The sequence below is a fragment of the Stigmatopora nigra genome, chromosome 20, assembly GCF_051989575.1.
Source record: "Stigmatopora nigra isolate UIUO_SnigA chromosome 20, RoL_Snig_1.1, whole genome shotgun sequence".
NCBI lineage: Eukaryota > Metazoa > Chordata > Actinopteri > Syngnathiformes > Syngnathidae > Stigmatopora > Stigmatopora nigra.
In genome coordinates this window covers 8,106,743-8,130,874 of record NC_135527.1, presented here as the reverse complement: position 1 = coordinate 8,130,874, position 24,132 = coordinate 8,106,743, and the positions used below count along the sequence as shown (strand labels likewise).

The following is a 24,132-nucleotide window of genomic DNA, read 5'->3' as shown; positions in this document are numbered from 1 at the left end:
TTTAAGCACAAAATAAGCACAAATGATCCCTAAAACTATATTTTTAACGTCCAATTTTAGAGGTCAGATCAGTTCTACCAGCCCAAACTGGTTTCCAGTCACACCCAAAGATATTCCACCCATTCAAGAATGAATCATGAATTTTTCCGTGCACTAAATTTTCATAACGGCGTCCGTTCTAAATCAAACGATGGCATACGTGACAGAAAATTGGAGTGTGATCTCTCCACGCCGCCGAAACCGCCGTGTGTCTTCTGCCATCTCAACATTTAAACCACATGTGTCATGGCGGATTAAACAAAAATAATAATAAACTAAAAAAGACATCTGAAAGACATAAAAACGGCGTCCAACATTCCTCTATCACTCTCTCCAGACACCACGTGAGCTCACCAGTTCTTCATAAACGTGTTTCTTGGTTTTTTTTACGTCATACCATACCACAGCGTCACAGAATCGCCCCCTGGTGGTGACGAAAAATCCCATTTCCCCTTCTTAACCCGAGATTAGAAGCATTTTAACTCCTTTAACATCCATAGATGTCCAATTTGGACAAAATTAGACGTCTCCTCCAACGAAACTAGTTTCGATTCCCATCCGTCATCATCACAGGCAATAAAAGAGTTGAAAATAGCCGAGCCGCTACACTAAGAATAACACAAACATCTCTGGAGAACTGTCAACTTGTCAAAAATAGTTACACCGAGTCGACATTTGACCCTTCCTTGCCAAAAAAAACATTTTAAACAAAGTTCTCGGTCTATTTGATCACTTTTTATCATTTAAAGTACAACCCGTGGCTGTTTAAAGTTCAAATACTTTACCACGGGTTGTCAATGATTCATTTCTGAACCGTCATAATTGTGTAGAAGACCTTGGATGTGAATTACGAAAAAACAACAAACCCAGGCCGGGTACCCTGAGCCCTCCCGCGGGGGGTGTTTTTTGGCGTTTGACAGCCAAGCACACCTGAAATCACTGCGGCAGCCCCTTGCCGGTACCCCCCCACCACCACTACCACCACAACACCCGTCCTCGGACTCTTACCTTAAGAGCATTGTTGCGATCACTTTCGAACCCGTCTTTGGAGCAAAAAGCAATGGCTATTTCTAGCTTTTTCTATTTTTTTGGTTTTTGTTTTTAATCCAGCAACGGCAGTCCGGCAGAGGGGGACGAAATTAAGGTGAGAGAAGGGGGGGGTGACGTGGAAAGAAAAGCAAGAATCCTTCTCGGTACTAAGGCGGTATTTACAGTGGGAACAAGCTCTGGTTTTGTGGGTTCCGTCTATGTTCCGCTCTCCATTGGCGTGAAGGGGTGGCGAGACTGTGGCTTGCGAGAAGCGCTGCTCACGTCTCAGCTTCGCTCTCTCTCTATTTCTCTCTCTCTCTCTTGCCTCGCTCACCCTCTCTCTCTCACTGTAGGGAGCGACATGGAAGTGTTTGTCCATGTGTGTAAAAATGGAATCCCTAAAGGAATGCCCTTTTTTCTATTGGTTTGCCATTGCATTTGTTTTCATTAGTAAGAAATTATTGGAAATGGCGTATGGAAAAGTACATCTAATTGGAAATATTGTGTTTAAAGTGAGGTATACAATCCATTTTGACTGGGATGTTGGCTCATTCCCAGTATAAATGGATTGGACGCCAAACGGCTTAATATATAAGAGAGAGTTTTATATCTAAAAGACAGAGTTTAATATCTAAGAGACAGAGTTTGATATCTAAGTACTGTGTAATATCTAAGAGGGTATAATATCTAAGTACTGTGTAATATCTAAGAGGGTTTAATATCTAAGTACTGTGTAATATCTAAGAGAGGGTTTAATATCTAAGAGAGGGTTTAATATCTAAGTACTGTTTAATATCTAAGAGAGGGTTTAATATCTAAGAGAGGGTTTAATATCTAAGAGAGGGTTTAATATCTAAGAGAGGGTTTAATATCTAAGTACTGTTTAATATCTAAGAGAGTTTAATATCTAAGTACTGTTTAATATTTAAGTACTGTTTAATATCTAAGTACTGTTTAATATCTAATTACTGTTGAATATCTAAGTATTGTTGAATATCCAAGTACTGTTTAATATCCAAGTACTGTTTAATATCCAAGTACTGTTTAATATCCAAGTACACTTTAATATCCAAGTACTGTTTAATATCCAAGTACTGTTTAATATCCAAGTACACTTTAATATCCAAGTACTGTTTAATATTCAAGTACTGTTTAATATCTAAGTACTGTTTAATATCTAAGTACTGTTTAATATCTAAGTACTGTTAAATATCTAAGTACTGTTTCATATCCAAGTTCTGTTTAATATCCAAATACTGTTTAATATCTAAGTACTGTTTAATATCCAAATACTGTTTAATATCCAAGTACTGTTTAATATCTAAGTACATTTGACCGGGGACCAAAAGACCGGCGACCAAAAGTCCAAAATTCCAATCGGGGGTAATTGTAAAATTCAGAGAGCCGCCTCGTCGGATTAAACTGGCCGAGATCGGATTGGAACATCACCCTAACCGTTTCGAATAAACGAGCTATCGTCAAATTAATTCCCTCGCCGAGCCTCCCCCGCGATAACCAACGTTCCCGAGCGGATAAATCTAACCCCGCCGTTTCGGGAGAATGACTTGTTTACGGCGGCGAGCTCCGGCGAGTCAAGAGCGGGCGAGGAAGGGGTCTCCGGCACCAAGGTGATGTTGTTTTTTGGGCCGTCATAAAAGACGCGCAAGTCCGCGGCGGTCCTTGGCCGAGACGTTCTCATCTGGGAATCTGTCAAGGGTGATAGACGAGCGGTCGCTGGCTTTCTGGAGCAATTAACGCTCCGCCATAATTTGAGGTCTCGGGAGTTTGCGGCGTTGAAGAGAATGCGCCGTTTTTATGATGAAAATTATTGTAAAGATGGATTAGTGTTATTATGTAGGTGATAGGGAAGATGTGCTTTATGGCTTGGCCACATGCCACTTGGCTTTATGTCAGATCGTAAATCACACAGAAGACCAAAAATACGCTCCCTGGGGGTGAAGGATCATTTCAAATTGGTGGCTGTAAAAAGACAGTCATTTTAAATTGATTGGACGTCCATAATTGACGAATATATTCATATTTTTTGACGAAAAACAAGTTCGGAAGACTTCAATTGAGAGTATTTTCCAAATTCCATGGTTTGTTGGCGTCCAATGACGTAGCTTATTCACTCCAAGGCCATTTCAAATTGATTGGACGTCTAAATTTGACAAACGTATTCAGATTTTTTGACGAAAAACAAGTTCGGAAGACAATGATTTCAATTGAGAAGGTTTTTTGATTGATTTATACTCTAAATTCTAAGGTTTGTTGGCGTCCAATGACGTGGCTAATTCACTCCAAGTCTAGCGACCATTCTAACCAATCGTAGCGTCGAGGATGACAGTATTTTGACATGAGCGTTCATACGAAAAGTCAGCATGGCTTTCCTGGCGTCTCCCGCGATTAAACGAGCGTTACGCGCACTTAAATCACGCTAATTATGCCAGCGGTTGTCGGAAAATTAATGAACAACAAATGTGGTCGTCAACTTATTTAATATGGCGGGCGGGTTGAAGGTTCTGCGGGCAGTTAAAACAGGAAGATTAGGAGAATTTGCTCATCGTAAACAAATAAATGAGATCACTGCACTTTAAGAGCGGGGGAAAAAGTCACAAAGCTTTAGCCAGTTACAAGTTCTGCGCTATTCCGGAACTGATACAGTCCTGTTGTACTTTCTGGGGTGGCTGTTCATGACAAGAAGCTCTTTGCTAGCTAGCTTTGATAGATAGAGAGAGAGTGAGAGAGTGAGAGAGAGAGTGAGTGGGAGAGAGTGGGAGAGAGTGGGAGAGAGTGAGAGAGAGTGAGAGAGAGTGAGAGAGAGTGAGAGAGAGTGAGAGAGAGTGAGAGAGAGTGAGAGAGAGTGAGAGAGAGTGGGAGAGAGTGAGAGAGAGTGAGAGAGAGTGGGAGAGAGTGAGAGGGAGTGATAGTGGGAGAGAGTGAGAGGGGGAGAGGGAGTGAGAGAGAGTAAGAGAGTGAGTGAGAGAGAGTGAGAGAGAGAGTGAGAGAGAGAGAGTGAGAGGAAGTGAGAGGAAGTGAGAGGGAGTGAGAGGGAGTGAGAGAGAGTGAGAGGGAGTGAGAGGGAGTGAGAGGGAGTGAGAGGGAGTGAGAGGGAGTGAGAGGGAGTGAGAGGGAGTGAGAGGGAGTGAGAGGGAGTGAGAGGGAGTGAGAGTGAGAGGGAGAGGGAGTGAGAGTGTGAGAGTGAGAGAGTGGGTGAGAGTGAGAGAGTGAGAAAGAGTGTGAGAGAGTGAGAGAGTGAGAGTGTGAGGGAGTGAGAGGGAGTGAGAGGGAGTGAGAGGGAGAGGGAGAGGGAGATGGGGTGAGAGTGTGAGAGTGAGAAAGTATGTGAGAGTGAGAGAGTGAGAGAGTGAGAGAGTGAGAGAGTGAGAGAGTGAGAGAGTGAGAGAGTGAGAGTGTGAGAGGGAGAGTGTGAGAGAGTGAGAGTGAGAGAGTGAGAGAGTGAGAGTGAATATAAAATAATAATAATAAAATAATTCAATGTAATTTCCCAAATTGGGGATGAATAAAGTTATCCAATTCAATCCAATCCAATAACTTTGGGGTGATGTAATATGAAAAGATGTTGGGCAGTGATCTGCCTCCTACTGGCTGACTGGAGGTAAGCAAGAGTCAAATTTGCATGGTTGGAATGGTGGTATTTTCGCAAAGGTACCTCGTTCACCAGCTCCCAAGTTTATGGGATGCCTCCCGGCCGTCATTCTCCTGTTGTGAATATGTGGCGCCGTAATATCTTAATTGTATCAAATTAAATGCTCGTAAAAAAACGCAAACGCAAATTAGTTTGCTCTCGTCCACCCTCTGGCTTATCCTAAATGGTCCCTCGACTTGCCACGGCTCCGATGGAAGATCTTGTTGTTGTTAGCTGTCGACCAATCGGATTTCAAGAATCCATTTTCGTCCCGGTTTGCGCTCACGGACAAAACTATCCTGTGGGTATTTGTATATTTCTTGGCCGTCTATCTCCAAAATAAAACACAGCGCTAAAGTTATTTTCGCTAGCAAATACGTATGTCAAACGTCTCCAAGAATAATCACACAGTTCCCAATTATTCTTCCCCTCTGCGAGGCTCTTTTAAACACAATTCTCAGTCTGAATGGATATCAGCGTTTCCATTTAGCCGCGGTTAACTCGACACCCTCCGCTCGGCTCCCGCGCTGAAAAAAAAAGACCGTCTACGAAACGAAGGCCCCACCGGGCGACTCGAGAAGGCAATTACGCCGCATTACATGTTGCAAAGTGGTTCCGTGGCAGGGGCGGACGGGGTGATTATCGTCAACATAAAACCCCGCCGTCCGAACGCCGTCAAAAAATGGCGTCCTCCGGCGAAGACTGGGGAATTCTTGGCGCTGATTTCAATTAAATCGCTGACCCGCAGCTGGATTTTTTGGAGATGGCGGGACTGAACCGGAGCGTAAAAACGGTATGTCTTGATTTTGGTGAGTGGCGCCTTCTGTGATATATCCCTGAATATGACTACACTACATACTACCGAACTGAAGTGTCTTGTAGTGAGGTTTAGATCAGGGGTGGGCAAAGTTTTGGGCCTGGGGTGGGCTACTTTGACTTTAAAAATTTGACAGATGGGCAGGGTCAGGACAAGATAGGATACATATAAAAAAGTGCATCCGTTAACAGTACATATGAAACGTAAAGGGAAGAAAAGGACTAAAGTATTAACATACTCATCACTCATCATTAAAGTATAAAGTACAAAGTAAAGTAAGTAAAGGAATATATTAAGAAATATTAAAATGTAGAAGATACATATAAAAAAGTGCATCCGTTAACAGTACATATGAAACATAAAGAGAAAAAAAATGACTAAAGTATTAACTTACTTATCACTCATCATTAAAGTATAAAGTATAGAGTAAAGTAAGTAAAGGAATGTATTAAGAAATATTAAAATGTCATTTAAAAAAGAGGGAGGGGCTGTAAAACACAAAAAAACAAATAAGAGTGGACAGAGCTACTGCCACTGGCGCCATCTAGGGGGGGGGGACATTATTTGGACAATGTCCGCGAGCCGGATGTGGCCCGTGGGCCGTAGTTTGCCCAAGCCTGCTTTAGATCGCCAATTAAAAAAAGAAAATAAATAAATGGTGGAGTTAAGCTGTCGCCTAACCAAAGCAAAGACGAAAACTTGGCTAAAAAGTGGAAAAAGTACTTCAATTTCGTTAACTTTAGTAGTTAGTAGTCACCTGGGAGTTTTGTTCCCGCGCCGCAGCGACAAACTTAACAACAAATATTCTATTGATCCTAAAACTGGAAAAAGTTTGAAATTGGAATATCAGGTGTATCCGTCTGTTCCTGTGTACACTTCAAAGTACTCATCTTAGTCCTCTGATGCAGTATTAAGAAAGCCTACAAGCTAACAAGAACTACTCCAAACTTTACTTTCCTAACATAACTACCTCAACATGTACTTGGCTACTACAATACTCTATTTACATCCGCCAAATAATACCAAGTGTGGATAGGGAGGACACTTTTATAGCCTTCCTACTCTGAATAAATTGGACATTATCACCTTCTACAGTAGCCAATAAGCTCATCAAGTACTAACTGGGATGTAAAAAATCTGGGCAACGCTATTTTATTTGTATAAACCTTAAATTAATTGGACTTAGTATAAATTCTGTTATTCCTAAAGCCGTAATAATGTTATTTAGGTCAATTTGACCTGTTAAAAGACGTAAAACTTTCATTTATAAGCCATTTTTTACATCAAAACTAGCCATAGCATAACATTTTTCCCCCTAAATGCATTATTTTTTCATTATTTGTAGTAGCTAGCTAGCAAACGTGGACAAATGGACCACTATATCGCAATTAATTGGACTTAGTATACATTTTGTTACACCCAAAGCCGTAATAATGTTATTTCGGTCAATTTGACCCATGAAAAGACGTAAAACCTTTGTTTTCAAGCTATTTTTTACATAAAAGCTAGCCATAACGTAGCTTTTTTCCCTCCAAATCCTTTATTTTTCTGTTATTTGCAGTAGCTAGCTAGCAAACGTGGACAAATGGACCACTATATTGCAATTAATAGGACTTAGTTTAAATTATGTTACACCCAAAGTCGTAATAATGTTATTTAGGTTAATTTGACCCATGAAAAGAGGTAAAACCTTTGTTTACAAGCTATGTTTTACATAAAAACTAGCCATAACGTAGCTTTTTTCCCTCCAAATCCTTTATTTTTCCGTTATTTGTAGTAGCCAGCTAGCAAACATGGACAAATGGACCACCATATTGCAATATGGCGGCGCCTAGGCAGAGGTCTTTTGTCCAGCAGGGTGAGCTTTGGCCTCAGCCTGAGATTCGCGGGATTGTGGCGGGTTTTTAACCGACCTAGTGGGAAAAAAGGGGGCGACGTGAGATTGCTTTAACCCCTGACGCCGATAACCCCGGCCGAGGCTTTTGGGCCAAGTTACGGCAAGTCAACTTGAAGAACATTTTTAATTACTGGGCCTTTTGAAAAGGGGATAACCGAAGGGAAGAGAAGACTAGCTGAATGCTTTCCAAGGAGATTAAGCTACGATAGGGAAAGGGATAAGATTGTCATTTTTTTCATCAAGAAAAGCATGTTGCCGCCCGGCTGGATGAAGATGACAATCGGAGAAAAGGACCTACACTTTTATTTTGCGCCCTAAAGCGGATAAAATGCGGGATTTGTTTGTCAGGGAATAAGAACGCGTAATATTCTTTTATATACCGTATTTTCACGACTATAAGGCGCACCCTCAATGAATGACATGTTTCCTTATATAAGGCACACTGTATTACAAGGCGCCCTGTCTATTTTGGAGGGAATGTAAGACTTGTAAGTGCGCCTTATAGTGGTGAAAATACGGTAATTGCTATTGACTTCCAGGTATGAAGTACTCACTGACTACACAGTGACCTCTAGAGCCAGCCATTGTTGATGTTTTTGTATAAAATCTTGCAGTGGGGGAGGAGCTATATGATGGAAGCTGTTATAAACAAAGATGGCTGATCTGCATATTTATCAGTATTGTTTCAGTTCAGGTGTTTGTGTTTTTTTTTTTTTAATATCAGACAGTGGTGGTTTTTCGTTTTCTGTTTTTTATTCCATATATAAGGCGCACTGGATTATAAGGCGCACTGTCTATTTTGGAGAAAATTTAAGACTTTTAAGTGCACCTTATAGTGGTGAAAATACAGTACTGCTTTTTTTTACAATGTATTTATGAAAGATAACCATTTTTTCTAACCAAATTAATTATGACATCTTCATATTTCTAGCTAGTTGGAAGTCCAGTCCCTTTAGATTGACTGTACTGGACCAAAGACCTCCAGAACCAATGGATTTAATGTCAATTACTGTCAATAGCGATTCGGTATGGGTTAAAAATTCAATAAAGTATTCTTTTCAATCTTTATCTTGCAACTTTCTAAACCAGTAATAAAAAAATCTGAAAAAATGATCTAAATAAACATAAAAATGTCTTTTCTTCAAAGCTAACTTGCCTCAAAATCCCCCAAACACCATTTTTACTGATGCCCAAATTGCATATTGGCTGACAAGACCACTTTTCCTAAGAATCCGTTTTATCTTCACCAGCAAACATGCTTTCACGATTGGAAAAATATATCTATTTATTCAGCGCAAAGAACAAACCCTCCACAAACTCATTGAGCTGCACAATTAGCCGCCACAACCAGATTCAATACTTCTTTCTCCGTCTACTCGGAGAAAAATGCTGCGTTGTTCAATAGGTAAGTAAAACACGTCAGTGAAATTGCCACTTTTGCACTTGTGAAATAATAGTCTTGTCAAAATTCCTACCGGAGCAAAAAAACCTAGAAACGCAACGCTAACCTTCCACGGAAAGACGTGACCTTATTCCAGTTCTGAGGAATAAGACGTCCAATCCATTTGGACTGGACGTCAACCCCCGTTCCCAAAACGAAATGCACATAGAGGGACAGGAACAGGCGGAATAAACTGGTCAGGAGGACCAGGTCTGTTCTGGGCTGTCCTTTGGACTCTGTGGAGGGAGTAGGAGGGCAGAAGATGCTAACCAGGATGATGTCCATCATGGACAGCACCTCACACTCCCTGCATGAGTCTGTGGAGGCCCTCCAAAGCTCTTTCAGCAATAGACTGCTGCATCCTTCCTCCCATCAGCTGTCAGGCTCTTTAATAAAAAAATGGCTGTGGACCTACTGTATGCATGCATGTACATCTATGTGTATGTATATATGTGCTTATATATGTGTGTATGTATATATGTGCTTATATATGTATGTGTATGTATATATGTGCTTATATATGTATATGTGTATGTATATAGGTGCTTATATATGTATGTATATGTATATATGTGCTTATATATGTATGTATATGTATATATGTGCTTATATATGTATGTATATGTATATATGTGCTTATATATGTATGTATATGTATATGTGCTTATATATTTGTATAAGTATGTATATGTATATATGTGTATGTATATATGTGCTTATATATGTATGAGTATGAATATATGTGCTTATATATGTATGAATATGAATATATGTGCTCATATATGTATGTGTATGGAAGTATGTGCTTATGTGTATGTATATGTATATACATTTCAGCTTACACCCTTATTTATTCATATATTTATTCCTGTACCTACTTATAAACGTACTTATTACCTATCTATGTCTAAAATGTATTTTACCGTGTCTATATTCTCACTCTCTAGCTACCGTGACAGCAAAATTTCCCAAAGTTATCCAATCCAATCCAGAAAAAGAAATAGCTAGGACGGCTACAAAAAGAGCCACAAGATTGGCCGTAATCTGACATTTCAAGTTTAAAATCCTTCCTTTTCCACACGCTAGACACGCCGCCATGTCAGAGCAGAAGCACGCCAGCCGAGGTGCCATGTGCTACGGCGCAAGACGGCCCGAAGAACAGCTCGGGGCGCACACCTGAGCCCCTCTGTGGCGAGCGCAAACCATCATCTTGACGCGAGCAGACAGTCGCCACCGTTAGCCACGGCCGGCCTCAAATGAGGATGCAGGTGAACGCAGGAGGGGGCGGGGTTTGTTTTTTGTCTCTTTTCGTAAAAAAGCTTCCCGAACCCTGTAGAAAACCAATAAATTTCTCCAAACTTCACTTCAATTCACATCCGGGCCAGGCGCTAATTATACCACGTCACCCTCGGTGTGCTGATTTACTTCCCTAGCCATCTAAATGAATATTTCTCCAAACGAGAACCCAGAAAATGATTCACACTGCCCAGACAGCGTACAAATGCGGATCTAATTGCAACGAACCAGAGGGAAACAAGTCCTTGTTTTTGTGTTACCGGGCGGAAAACAGCGCTTCACTGATTTGTCCAAAACAGTTGAAACCATCCCATACAAGTTTGTGACAGTAAATCCTACTTTTCTGTATTTTTCAGGTGATTTCAATGACTAAAAACAATCAAACATACCTTTTAGTACTCAAGCAGACTTGCCAAGACTTTGAGAGCTGCAAAAAAACAACAAAAGACATCATTAAAGACCATCTAAGTCCAAAAATTCTTTATAAACTGATTATATTTGACAAGGTTAGACACCGAAACACTCTCTAGCGTGTACTAATAACTCCACGTAGTTTCCATTTAGGTACAACGCCGGTGAAAAGGTTAAGCTAGAGAGTCGAGGGGGGGTTAGCATGTCACCATTCGAGGTCTTGTAGATGAATTTCAAGCCGAGACTTTCAAAAAGCGACGAGGGAGAATTAATCATGTGATTGATGGCCGGCATGTCTCGGCAACCGTGCCCCCAACCCTTGTTTTCCCGCTGTGAGATAAAAATTCACGCATGGCAATAGTCGGCGGCCGCCGCAATTGATTCTGGCAGGCGGTGCCGGAGCGCTAAGCGTGTGAATAGCTCCCGTCAAAAAAAAATCTGAAGGGAGGGGTGGTTGCTGGATTTATTCCGAGTCCATACGCTAGGCATATCGTGGAATTGCTGAGACGACTGTTGCTCGGACGTGACAAATCCTTTACAATTTCAAAATCATCTCCATGTAATTATCGGCGACTGGAAATGTGTCGACGGGTCGGCTTATCTGCGCAACGTGACGTTCTTTGGGTGAGATTTTATGGCCGAGCGGAAGTTAATTGCTCCGATTCAAAACAAGTGCGTCTGAGGAGTGGTGCAAATGATTAACCCGTATTCTTAAGACTTATCTGCGGGTCATGAGGTAGCCACCTGTCTGCCTTTATGCTGCCTTACATAGATTTATGGCTCATAAATGGCTTGTAGGAAAGCCACTTGGCTACGTGCGAGTCCACACAGGATCAGATAGTAGGATATACGGTGCTCGGACGTTTGGTCGCCGGTCAAATGGCATTTACTGTTGAAAACAGCTCTCAAAATTATATTCATGAGAGAGAGTATATAGAGAATATCTATGTAGTGTTTAATATCTAAGTAATGCTTAATATCTAAGTAGTGTTTAATATGTAAGTAGTGTTGAATATCTAAGTAGTGTTGAATATGTAAGTAGTGTTGAATATGTAAGTAGTGTTGAATATGTAAGTAGTGTTGAATATCTAAATAGTGTTGAATATCTAAGTAGTGTTTAATATGTAAGTAGTGTTTAATATGTAAGTACTGTTTAATATGTAAGTAGTGTTTAATATCTAAGTATTGTTTAATATGTAAGTAGTGTTTAATATGTAAGTAGTGTTTAATATGTAAGTAGTGTTTAATATGTAAGTAGTGTTTAATATGTAAGTAGTGTTTAATATCTAAGTAGTGTTTAATATCTAAGTAGTGTTTAACATCTAAGTAGTGTTGAATATCTAAGTACTGTTTAATATCTAAGTACTGTTTAATATCCAAGTAGTGTTTAATATCTAAGTACATTTGACCGGCAACCAAAAGGGACCAAAAGACCAGCGACCAAACGTCCAGTCACAGCACCATCAAGTCCTCCCACAAGTTCTTTTTACGCCTCAAAACCAACACACGTAATTCAGAGCATGGAATACTGGGGACGCCTCTCCTATGTGATACGGCGCCCCCCTTGCTAGCGCCCTCGCCACGATAACATCTGCACCTTTTGTCACCAATGTTCGCCGGGCGGATAAAAACAAGAGGCAACGTAATTGAAACGCCGCCACGTTTTAGCGCAAAGTGTTCTGCCGCCATCCGTAATTACAGAAACGTATGGCCGACCGGGCCGTCTTTTAACCCTTTTGTTAATGACATTTTGCAGCAAGGTAAAGGACAGAGGAAGGACGATAGGACCATTAAGGACAACCTAAGAAATCTCGTATGGCATTTTTAACTGGCTTGTCTTTAGTTTTTGTCGCCGTCTGATGTTTACGGTTGACTTATACCCGTTGAAGTCACCGTTCCTGTGCGATGGCACACTTTGGACTTTGCGTATAGTACTACAGCAATAGCTTAATGGTGGTTACTTCAAAGCTTTTTCCATTTGGCGTCTTCATTTTAACTCCAGACGACCCACTTTGACTCCATTAGCATTCCGGCCTGAATGGGATCGGGGACGAGATGCGTCCCCATAATGTCGGACCACCTCGGGCAATGTTGTTCCCTCCATGTGGGGGGCACGGCGTTCTTTCCCTTACATGCTAATGGAGAGCAAAATGAGTGTTCGGCGGTGGGTCCATGCAAAAAACAGCCTTCAGGTAAATCATAGCGTGACCCAGCCAACTGTGGCTTTTGTTCCATTTGCTCTGGCGGCTGCCGGTAAAAGAGCCGCCAGCGCCGCTGTTGCGACTCGACCGTAAACTAAAGGCTTTGTCGACCTGAACAAGAAGCTAGCGTCTGTCCGCAAGCGCTTGGTGAAAATACGGCAATTTGCTGGAGCGCGTCAGGCTGATAAATAAGTTCAACTAACGGCTGGACTGAGTTGCGTTTTTTTTAATTGTTTATGTTAACTCGTAGGTTGCCTTTCATGGAATTTGGCCTCTGATCTGGTGAGTTTTTAGAGAAGGGAATGATGTCCATCACTTCTAAAGGGATTGGACATCTTCTTGTGATTAATTAGGGGAAAGGACCATCTTTGGCGGCCATTGAAACTGTAACTAGAGCTCAAAGGCTTCAGTTATCATCCTGTCTTAACTAGTTCTTTTGGTCCATAATATAAGGTGCTTGGACGTTTGGTTGCTGGTCTTTTGGTAGTTGGTCTTTTGGTCTCCTGTCTTTTGGTCGCCGGTAAAATGGTGACAGAGAGTTTACTGTTAAAAACATTGTTGAAAATTATATTCGTGAGAGAGAGTTTAATATCTAAAAGAAAGAGTTTAGTATCTAAGTACTGTTTAATATCTAAGTATACTGCTTAATATCTGAGTATACTGTTTAATATCTAAGTATACTGTTTAATATCCAAGTAGCGTTTAATATCCAAGTAGCGTTTAATAGCCAAGTAGCGTTTAATATCCAAGTACTGTTTAATATCCAAGTACATTTTAATATCCAATTACTGTTTAATATGTAAGTAATGTTTAATATCTAAGTACTGTTCAATATCTAAGTACTGTTTAATATCGAAGTATACTGTTTAATATCCAAGTAGCGTTTAATATCCAAGTAGCGTTTAATAGCCAAGTAGCGTTTAATATCCAAGTACTGTTTAATATCCAAGTACATTTTAATATCCAATTACTGTTTAATATGTAAGTAATGTTTAATATCTAAGTACTGTTCAATATCTAAGTACTGTTTAATATCGAAGTACATTTGACTGGCGACCAAAAGATAACCAAAGAACATATTTACCATTGAGAGAGTAGAAAAAAGTAGACAGCTATTCTTGTCCTTGCTAAATGACGATTAGACACCAGATGGGCCATCTTTCCATGCAACGGTAGGTCAGTTGTTCCGTTCCATGTCAATCTGCAAAGAATCTTGCCAACTGGGGACTGATTCTCTTTTCCCAAACTGGCATCCAATGAATATTTCTGACAGACATACGGCGGGGACGACTGGGGGCTTTTTGCTGGGTTGTCGAGAAGAACACGTGCGCCCTTCGGGCGTAAAGGAAGAAAAAAACGCCACGCTGACACCAACGCGTTCTGTCATTTGCCTAACTCGGAATTTTTACGCGGTCTAGCTGACGTTCAGAGCTCAGTGGCGCTATGGCAGCTAGGCTAATAGGCGGCCCCGTAGACTGGCAGGCTTTTTAAATTGCCTACGGCTTGACGGCCAGTTGTCGGGGGGGGGGGGGGGGGGGGGATTTCGAAAGCCATAAGAAATACTAGTGAATGGACGCTGACCCCCCAATAGACATCTGTCTGATCTTGATCAATTTAAGGCTTATAAACTCGGGCAATTCCAAGAAATTCACATAGTCAGTACTTTGCCCATTTTATCACCTTGATAGAGCTAATAGATCAAATGTTCTATTAGGTTTATCCCTGGTCTTAGATTATTTTAATTAAAGTCTTGACAACTATAGGCATCTTATCTGGAGGCTTGCCAGCGATCGAACCCAAACAGATTGGACTCGTATCGAAAGATGATCATTCAGAGAGGCCAAAAATATTTGCTCACATTGTAAACAATTTGGAAAATTGTGCATGCGTTCGGATCGGAAACCGTGGCGTTTTTCCTTGGTAAACCCCACAAAATATGCTCCTTTGTATCCTACCGTGACCGGACATTTGGTCGCCGGTCTTTTGGTCCCTTGTCAAATGTAATTAGATATTAAACAGCACTTAGATATTAAACACTACTTGGATGTTAAACAGTACTTGGATATGAAACGCTACTTGGATATTAAACGCTACTTAGATATTAAACTCTCTCTCTTAGATATTAAACAGGACTTGGATATTAAACAGCACTTGGATATTAAACAGAATACTTAGATATTAAACAGTATACTTAGATATTAAACAGTATACTTAGATATTAAACAGTACTTCAATATTAAACTCTCTCTCTTAGATATTAAACAGTACTTCAATATTAAACTCTCTCTCTTAGATATTAAACAGTACTTCAATATTAAACTCTCTCTCTTAGATATTAAACAGTACTTCAATATTAAACTCTCTCTCTTAGATATTAAACAGTATACTTAGATATTAAACAGTACTTGGATATTAAACTCTCTCTCTTAGATATTAAACTCTCTTTCTTAGATATTAAACTCTCTCTCATGAATAGAAATTTAAGAGCTGGTTTCAACAGTAAACTCTCTGTCATCATTTGACTGGCGATCAAAAAGACCGGCGACCAAACGTCCAAGCACCAAAAATGCGGTCATTCACTCCCGAGCCTCTCAATTCAAAGAGATCGAACGTCAACAGGAGAGCCAATCAAAACGGGCGAGTGAAACATTTGGCTACAGCTCCTTGCGCAAAGTGAAGAGACATGGGCAGATTTTCACGGCCTGGCGCCCGAGAGCGAGGAAAGGTAAGGGCGGAAAATGCGGCGTGACAAGCCACGCCGCCGCACACTTTAGCGTCTCACTGGGCGTCACACTGTGCCAAGAAAAGTGCAGACGTGGTCCACGTTTCCAAGACCCTACCGCCATGAAAACAAATGGCTCAAGGGACATTTGACCTTGGCATAATAACCGCCAGGACTCGGCCATCTAACTGTTGATCCGAGCTAAAAAAACAAGGGAATTTCAGGCCGATTTCTCGGGATTGTTCCGATTTAGCGCCTTGCTCAAGCCCTTCCGGCGGCGTGCGTGAGGAAAGGCTTCAAAGACGGAAATCAATCTCCTTAATTAATAATGCAAGCCGCTTGTCTTATCCATTAACTCCAGTTGGTCGTAGTAACGTCAAATTGGGCCGTAGAATCCGACATTTAAATCACGGAGTAATGGAAGTCAGCCCCGAGGGGGGACACGTGTAGCGCAAAGAGACTCATTGATTTTTTTATTCAATGCCGGTGTAAAATGTCTGATGTCCGGGGTTGCCAGATTGTGCTTGGACGTTTGGTCGCTGGTCTTTTGGTCACCGGTCTTTTGGTGACAGAGTTTACTGTTGAAACCACCTCTCAAAATTATATTCATGAGTGAGAGTGTTTAATATCTAAGAAAGATAATTTAATATCTAAGAGTTTAATATCTAAGAGACAGAGTTTAATATCTAAAAGAGAGAATTTAATATCTAAGAGTTTAATATCTAAGAGATAGTTCATTATTTAAGAGATAGTTTATTATTTAAGAGATAGTTTTATATCTAAGAGAGAGTTTAATATCTAAGTACTGTTTAATATCTAAGTACTGTTTAATATCTAAGTAGTGTTTAATATCTAAGAGATAGTTTATTATTTAATAGTTTTATATCTAAGAGAAAGTTCAATATCTAAGTACTGTTTAACATCTAAGTAGTGTTTAATATCTAAGTACTGTTTAATATCCAAGTACTGTTTAATATGCAAGTACTGTTTAATATGCAAGTACTGTTTAATATCCAAGTACAGTTTAATATCTAAGTACAATTGACCGGCGACCAAAACTGACCAAAACGGACCAAAAGGTTTTTTTTGACATTTTCACATAGATCCAATCCTTTTGAAATCCCGAATAGAGTATCCATGGGTTCTCTCATCCAAACAGGGCAATAACAAGACCCTTTGGTTGGTCCAAAAGCGCCACGGCAAGGTGAACTCTACGGCCAGCCCTTGTATTTACATAGAAGCTTAATGACTCCGCCTTGGGCCGTCGACTAGCCATCCAAATAAAAATTGTAACTGAGACGGATGCGCAGAACCGGCGGGTAACTTATGACTCAACCCGGGCGGGATGATGCACAACCTCCTGGCGCTAATTGCAACTGGAATTGGTGGTTTTGAGGCCGACTGACCTTGGCGTTGGGGGAAGAAAGACACATTTTGGCATGTGGAAAAATGTGCTTTTATGTATTTTTTTTTAGAGAGAAGTACTTCAAGATGATCTCACTTGTTCTGCAACTTGAGTTGGAATGGTCAGCTTTAATTGGGCTGTGTTAGAACATGGGGTTCAAAATTGAAGACCCAGGGGAAGATTCTGGCCTGGGGAAGTCTATTGTCTAGAACAGGGGTAGGGAATCTATGGCTCGGGAGCCACATATGGCTCTTTTGAAGGGTGCATCTGGCTCTTTGCTAACCTGTGAGCTAAAATATGGAAATCTTTAGTGATAGAACTGAGATATTACATCTAGAAGTACTTTAATCTTCATTTTTTGCAGTAGAATGCATTCTCTCATTGATTAGCAACAGCATAAGAATATTTAAAAGAAATATTCATGTTTTTTCCACTTTAAAAGTAGTGAAATTACAAAAAACATGTATGTATTTTGACTTTTAGATTCGTAGTATGGCTCACAAGGACTAACATTGGAAAATATCTATTTTTTGCGGCTCTATTCGTGAAAAATGTTGCTAAAACAAAATGTATGTCTAAACTAGAGAATATGTCCCGTTTTTCAATCCCAATAAATGTTTATAATCCCAAAAGACAAACTTCTGAACAAATCCCAATCCCTCGAAAAGATCCATCAACTGTAATTGACGATTTATAACTTCTAACACAAGTTAAAACATCACCAGATCTCCTAAGAAGTACTATAAAGGTATAAAAATATATATTTTAAAAGAAAGCTCCTTAGGGGGCTTCCATTACTCTGAAAGGGAAAATAAAAGGAATCACTTGAGCGTAACGTGCCAAAAAAGAACAATTAACGCAAAAGGGCAAAAAAACGAAGGAAGATTTGAGGAAATGAACTGTTAAGAAACATCTGAGGCCGCCACAATCTGCTTCGGCAAAGGAGAGGCGGCGGCATATGTTCCTCGGGTGTTTGCGACAAAGCTCCGTCTTGCCTCCCCGCAGGAGGGGGAGAACGAAAAAGAAAAATGCTCCTCTATTTTTAGAGCCAATACCATTTTAATTTGACTTGAAGATGGACGACAAAGGCCTTCCTACCAATCATATTTGTAACTTTGCTCTCCAAAATTTGCCCTCCACGATCCATGTACCGTATTTTCACGACTATAAGGCGCACTTAAAAGTCTTAAATGTTCTCCAAAATAGACAGTGCGCCTTATAATACAGTGCGCCTTATATATGGACCAAAACAGACAACCAAAAAGGAAAAAGCACCACTGTCTGATGTTAAAAAAACACAAACGCCTGAACTGAAACAATACTGTTAAATATGCAGATCAGCCATTTTAGTTTACAACATCTTCCATCATATAGCTCCTCCCCCACTGCAAGATTTTATACAAAATATCCAAAATGGCTGGCTCTAGAGGTGACTGTAAAGTAGTGAGAGCTTCATAACCTGGAAGTCAATAGCAATTACCGTATTTTAACGACTATAAGGCGCACTTAAGTCTTAAATGTTCTCCAAAATAGACAGTGCGCCTTATAATACAGTGCGCCTTATATATGGACCAAAACAGACAACCAAAAAGGAAAAAGCACCACTGTCTGATGTTAAAAAAACACAAACGCCTGAACTGAAACAATACTGTTAAATATGCAGATCAGCCATTTTAGTTTACAACATCTTCCATCATATAGCTCCTCCCCCACTGCAAGATTTTATACAAAATATCCAAAATGGCTGGCTCTAGAGGTGACTGTAAAGTAGTGAGAGCTTCATAACCTGGAAGTCAATAGCAATTACCGTATTTTAACGACTATAAGGCGCACTTAAGTCTTAAATGTTCTCCAAAATAGACAGTGCGCCTTATAATACAGTGCGCCTTATATATGGACCAAAACAGACAACCAAAAAGGAAAAACCACCACTGTCGGATATTAAAAAACACAAACGCCTGAACTGAAACTATACTGTTAAATATGCAGATCAGCCATCTTAGTTTACAACATCTTCCATCATATAGCTCCTCCCCTACTGCAAGATTTTATACCAAAACATCCAAAATATCCAAAATGGCTGGCTCTAGAGGTGACTATAAAGTAGTGAGTGCTTCATACCTGGAAGTCAATAGCAATTAGTAGCATATTTTCACCACTATAAGGCGCACTTAAAAGTCTTGAATTTTCTCCAAAATAGACAGTGCGCCTTATAATACAGTGCGCCTTATATATGGAAAAAAATGTCATTCACTGAGGGTGCGCCTCATAGTCGTGAAAATACGGTAAATCCTGCTTTATTTTCAGCTATTTAGGAGTAACGACAACTAGTAATTACGGGCACTCCCACTCAGTCTTTTTCTTGCCGGAAACCTCCTGCCAATCGTTGTTTTTTTTCTGGGAATGAAATGGAGGTGCAATTAAAATTGCTTATGCTGTGATTATGCTCATTTGTGTGAAGGATTATTGCCTCTGCAATCATGACTGCTTCTTAAAATCACTCGCCGCTATTTTGCGCTCAAGTTCTTGGGAGGATCTGCAACAAAGGGATGTATTCCACATAAACTAGAATGAAGAGATGCTGACGTTGGAATAAAGTTTGTTAAATGGCACCCTAAAAATGATTGGACAGGGCAACAAATGCTAAAAAATATATATAAATAAATTTGAACTTGATTCGCTGCTGTGTTTATTTGAAACCAAAATATAAGAATGGCTTTAACAATAACCAAAGCACTTTCAAAAAGGGCTTCTGGTTTTAGAACTGAAATTTGTCAATGGCCGGTCTTATCTGGCAACGTGACCGGATGTTTGGTCGCTAGTCTTTTGGTCGCCGGTCAAATGTACTTAGATATTAAACAGTACGTAGATATTAAATAGTACTTAGATATTAAACACTACTTGGATATTCAACACTACTTAGATATTCAACACTACTTAGATATTCAACACTACTTAGATATTAAACACTACTTAGATATTAAACACTACTTAGATATTAAACACTACTTAGATATTAAACACTACTTACATATTAAACACTACTTAGATATTAAGCACTACTTAGATATTAAACAGTGCTTAGATATTAAACAGTACTTACATATTAAACAGTACTTGGATATTAAACAGTACTTAGATATTAAACAGTACTTGGATATTAAACAGTACTTAGATATTAAACAGTACTTGGATATTAAACACTACTTACATATTAAACAGTTCTTACATAGTAAACAGTACTTAGATATTAAACAGTACTTAGATATTAAACTCTCTCTTAGATATTAACCAGTATTTACATATTAAACAGTACTTACATATTAAACAGTACTTACATATTAAACACTACTTAGATATTAAACACTACTTAGATATTAAACAGTACTTAGATATTAAACTCTCTCTCATGAATCTAATTTTGAGAGCTGGTTCCAACAGAAAACTCTCTGTCACCTTTAGACCGGCGACCAAAAGACCGGCAACCAGAAGACGTCCAAGACAAACGTCCAAGCACCAATTCTATAGGATTTAAAGCTCTTTGGGGCAGTCATTGAAAAAAGTCCCACCTTGAAAAGTTCAGAATTTGTCACCAAGTCCTTGGGCAATGGCTCTAAAATAGTTTGGAGACGCTAACAAAGAAAATGTAATAATTGCATCCCGGTTCTTGGAGAAACTTGCTCATTTGACTGACAGGCAGCAAAGCTAGCATCCACCTCCTCTTTTTCCTGAGCTCGAAACAGACCCGTTGTTCCCTTATCCTCTCTGCCAGCAGCTGTCTGCTGCACAGCTGTTTCCTTTTCCCCCGAAGCGAAGAAAAGAAGCCCCCCACACCCCACCCCACATCTGCTCAACGGAGCGTCACGGGTATATCGTGGAGGTGTGCTGGCATAACCGCTTCGTGCCACTTGGCAAGCAAAGAAAAAGCCGGATAATGGCCTTGTAATTCATCAAGTTTCCAAGCAGACTTGAAGAAGGTTTTTTTTTTGAATAGGTAGCCCGCCACGCCACGGACTATGAGTAACCGTCGTCTCGGGACAGAACCCGAGGGGATTTGCGAGACGCCTCTTGATCGATGCGTCGCCTCTTTGGCCTGGCCAAGCGTTTACTTTATCACAACAAGCTTTCGCTACATGACTGCGTAACTCTTAAGGTCTTCGGTGTCCGACGCGCTGAAAGGGACGTATTGATTGCATCGTGAAAACGTCGCTTATGACAAATGGAACCCTAAATCAAATCGGGAGATAAATCGTCCGGCGGCGGTGTCATTAGGGCGGCGTGATGGCTAGCTTAATATGGTGATTAAATAAGGACAAGTTATGATGACACCAAGACGGGTTCGAACCAGGGTGGACTGCAAGTGGCTTCAATCTCACAACATTCCAATGTGCTATCCATTCGTGACCGGACGTTTGGTCGCCGGTCTTTTGGTTGCTGGTCAAATGTACTTAGATATTAAAGAGTACTTGCATATTAAACAGTACTTGCATATTAAACAGGGCTTGCATATTAAACAGTGCTTGCATATTAAACACTACTTGGATATTAAACAGCACTTGGATATTAAACACTACTTGGATATTAAACACTACTTGGATATTAAACAGTATTTAGATATTAAACAGTATTTAGATATTAAACACTACTTGGATATTAAACACTACTCGGATATTAAACACTACTTACATATTAAACACTACTTAGATATTAAACACTACTTACATATTAAACACTACTTACATATTAAATACTACTTACATATTCAACACTACTTGGATATCAAACCCTACTTAGATAATAAACACTACTTAGATATTAAATACTACTTAGATATTATACTCCCCCTTAGATATTATACTCTCTTAGAAATTATACTCTCTCTTAGATATTATACTCTCTCTCTCAGATATTAAACTCTATCTCATGCATATAATTTTGAGAGCTGGCCTAAACAGTAAACTCACCATTTGACCGGCGACCAAAAGAATGGCGACCAAAAGACCGGTCCACCAAAAGACCAGCGACCAAACGTCCAAGCACCCTATCCATCATTAGCATAATTCCCCTGTCCAGCAATCCTTCTCATGATCCAAAAACCCCATTCTACTATTTCCATTCCCAAAACCACACTACCTGTTCCCCCCAAATTCCTTCACACACCAATAATGCCATCACACGCGTCCATTCCTTTGAAAGCCTCTACGATTTAGCCGCTAGAGCTAATAAAAGTGTTCTTGGCTGGCATAGAGAGAGAGAACTCGCCTGCCTGCCAAGGCTAGCAGACAGTAACCAGAACATTTGGCTCATTTTGTAAGCATGCGTTAAGCTGGAGAATCTGCGTGACCCTGGCACTCCATATGGTCCAGAACATGGCACAAAGTACTCTGTAGTACTCTGTGGGCGACTGCAGTTTTGGCAGCCCGCAGCAACCCCCCAAAAGGTCCGCAGTGCGGACTCACGGTACAAATGCTAACCTCCACTGTTGTCCTTATGCTAATAAATAGCGTATAAACAAAAATCCTTTTATGGGAGTCAACCAACAAGCGGAAATAACGAAAACTACCCTTTTGTCACAGTCGGTACCCCCCAAATGATTTAAAGTATCGGTCAGGTCCATCATTAGGTCACCCACCCGCTAGCACAGTCATTGTTTTGAGTGGGTATAAAGCGGAAATCAATTTCCTCTGCTCTCTTCTGTGTTAGACTGGTCGCCGGAGGAGCACTTACTCCACTTTAGCTGACCTGGTTGTCCTTTACCCCTTAAAAATCATAACTCTTTGACAATGTAGTTCTTTTGTGGGTTAGCTAGTTAGCGGGGCAATCAAATTTTTCAAGCCGACCTGAAGCAGAAGAATCCTATTAAAAAGAATACAATGATACTTGGATTATTTCAATTATAGCAGCAGCGAGGAGGCTCGGGAGCCGTCGCAGAATGCTTCGCTACGACTCACCGCTTTGGCTAATGGTGTTTTCTTTGCAGGGGAAATGACATATAATATCATTAAATAGAGATATGCAGAATAGAGTGTCGACAGATTCATCTAGTGGGCCTGCTCAATCTGTTCGTGGGTGTCGAGTGGCTCCCTGACGACAGATCCGGCTCATCGTTGGACATTTTTAGACCTCGGTGGCTCTGGTTCGTTGTGGCTAAGAGATGGAATGTTAAAAAGTCTGCCAAAGTGGCCACGAAAAGATTTACCGCAACCCAAAGAGGATCCACAATTGACGTGTTGAACCCCCCATCACTAACGAGACAACAAAACAATCACTTAGAGCTCGTTAACCCTTTCTCGTCGGATGCCATTGACGACTGAGCAAATGTTTTCGGTACTACGACTGTCCAGCTAGCTCTCTCAACGTATGGCAGCTGGTATGCCAAAATTCATTCTACAAACACGGTGCTTAGACGTTTGGTCGCCTGTCTTTTGGTGACATATAGTTTACTGTTGAAACTAGCTCTCAAAACTATATTCATGAGAGAGAGTTTAATATCTAAGAGAGAGAGTTTGATATCTAAGTACTGTTTGGTATCTAAGTACTGTTTGGTATCTAAGTACTGTTTGGTATATAAGTACTGTTTGGTATCTAAGTACTGTTTGGTATCTAAGTACTGTTTGGTATACAAGTACTGTTTGGTATCTAAGTACTGTTTGGTATCTAAGTACTGTTTGGTATCTAAGTACTGTTGGATATCTAAGTACTGTTGGATATCTAAGTACTGTTGGATATCTAAGTACTGTTATATATCTAAGTACTGTTATATTTCTAAGTACTGTTTGGTATCTAAGTACTGTTTGGTATCTAAGTACTGTTTGACATCTAAGTACTATTTAATATCTAAGTACTGATTAATATCTAAGTACTGTTATATTTCTAAGTACTGTTTGATATCCAAGTACTGTTATATATCTAAGTACTGTTTAATATTTGAGTACTGTTTGGTATCCGAGTACTGTTTGGTATCTGAGTACTTTTGACTGGTGACCAAAAGACCCGCGACCAAAAACGCAAAAACACCAGTGGCCTCTAAACAGCAAATAATTCAGAAGAGACAAAATGTAGGACAAAGTACAGATTGTGTCCTTACATAATACCCATCTAAATTTCCGTTCAAGGGTAGCCATCGAAAAGTCAAGCAACTTCAGTCTGATTGGATGTTAAAAGTACAGTTCACGGCTAACAAGTATGTTTTTTCACTGGAACGAGACCGACCTTCATTAAATAC

General features: G+C 40.1%; 1 protein-coding gene across 49 annotated transcripts in view; it reads right to left on the bottom strand.

The window, feature by feature from the left end:
• Positions 1-24,132, bottom strand: part of ptprda (protein tyrosine phosphatase receptor type Da) — a 125,018-nt gene that overhangs the window by 78,770 nt on the left and 22,116 nt on the right. For 48 of the 49 annotated variants that reach the window (XM_077742371.1, XM_077742389.1, XM_077742380.1 and 45 more), the window contains exon 5: positions 10,558-10,595. The gene's annotated coding sequence lies outside the window, so the exon portion shown is untranslated. Of the gene's footprint in view, positions 1-1,047; positions 1,326-10,557; positions 10,596-24,132 lie in introns of those variants that run through there. The other variant, XM_077742372.1, reaches the window with a different exon arrangement.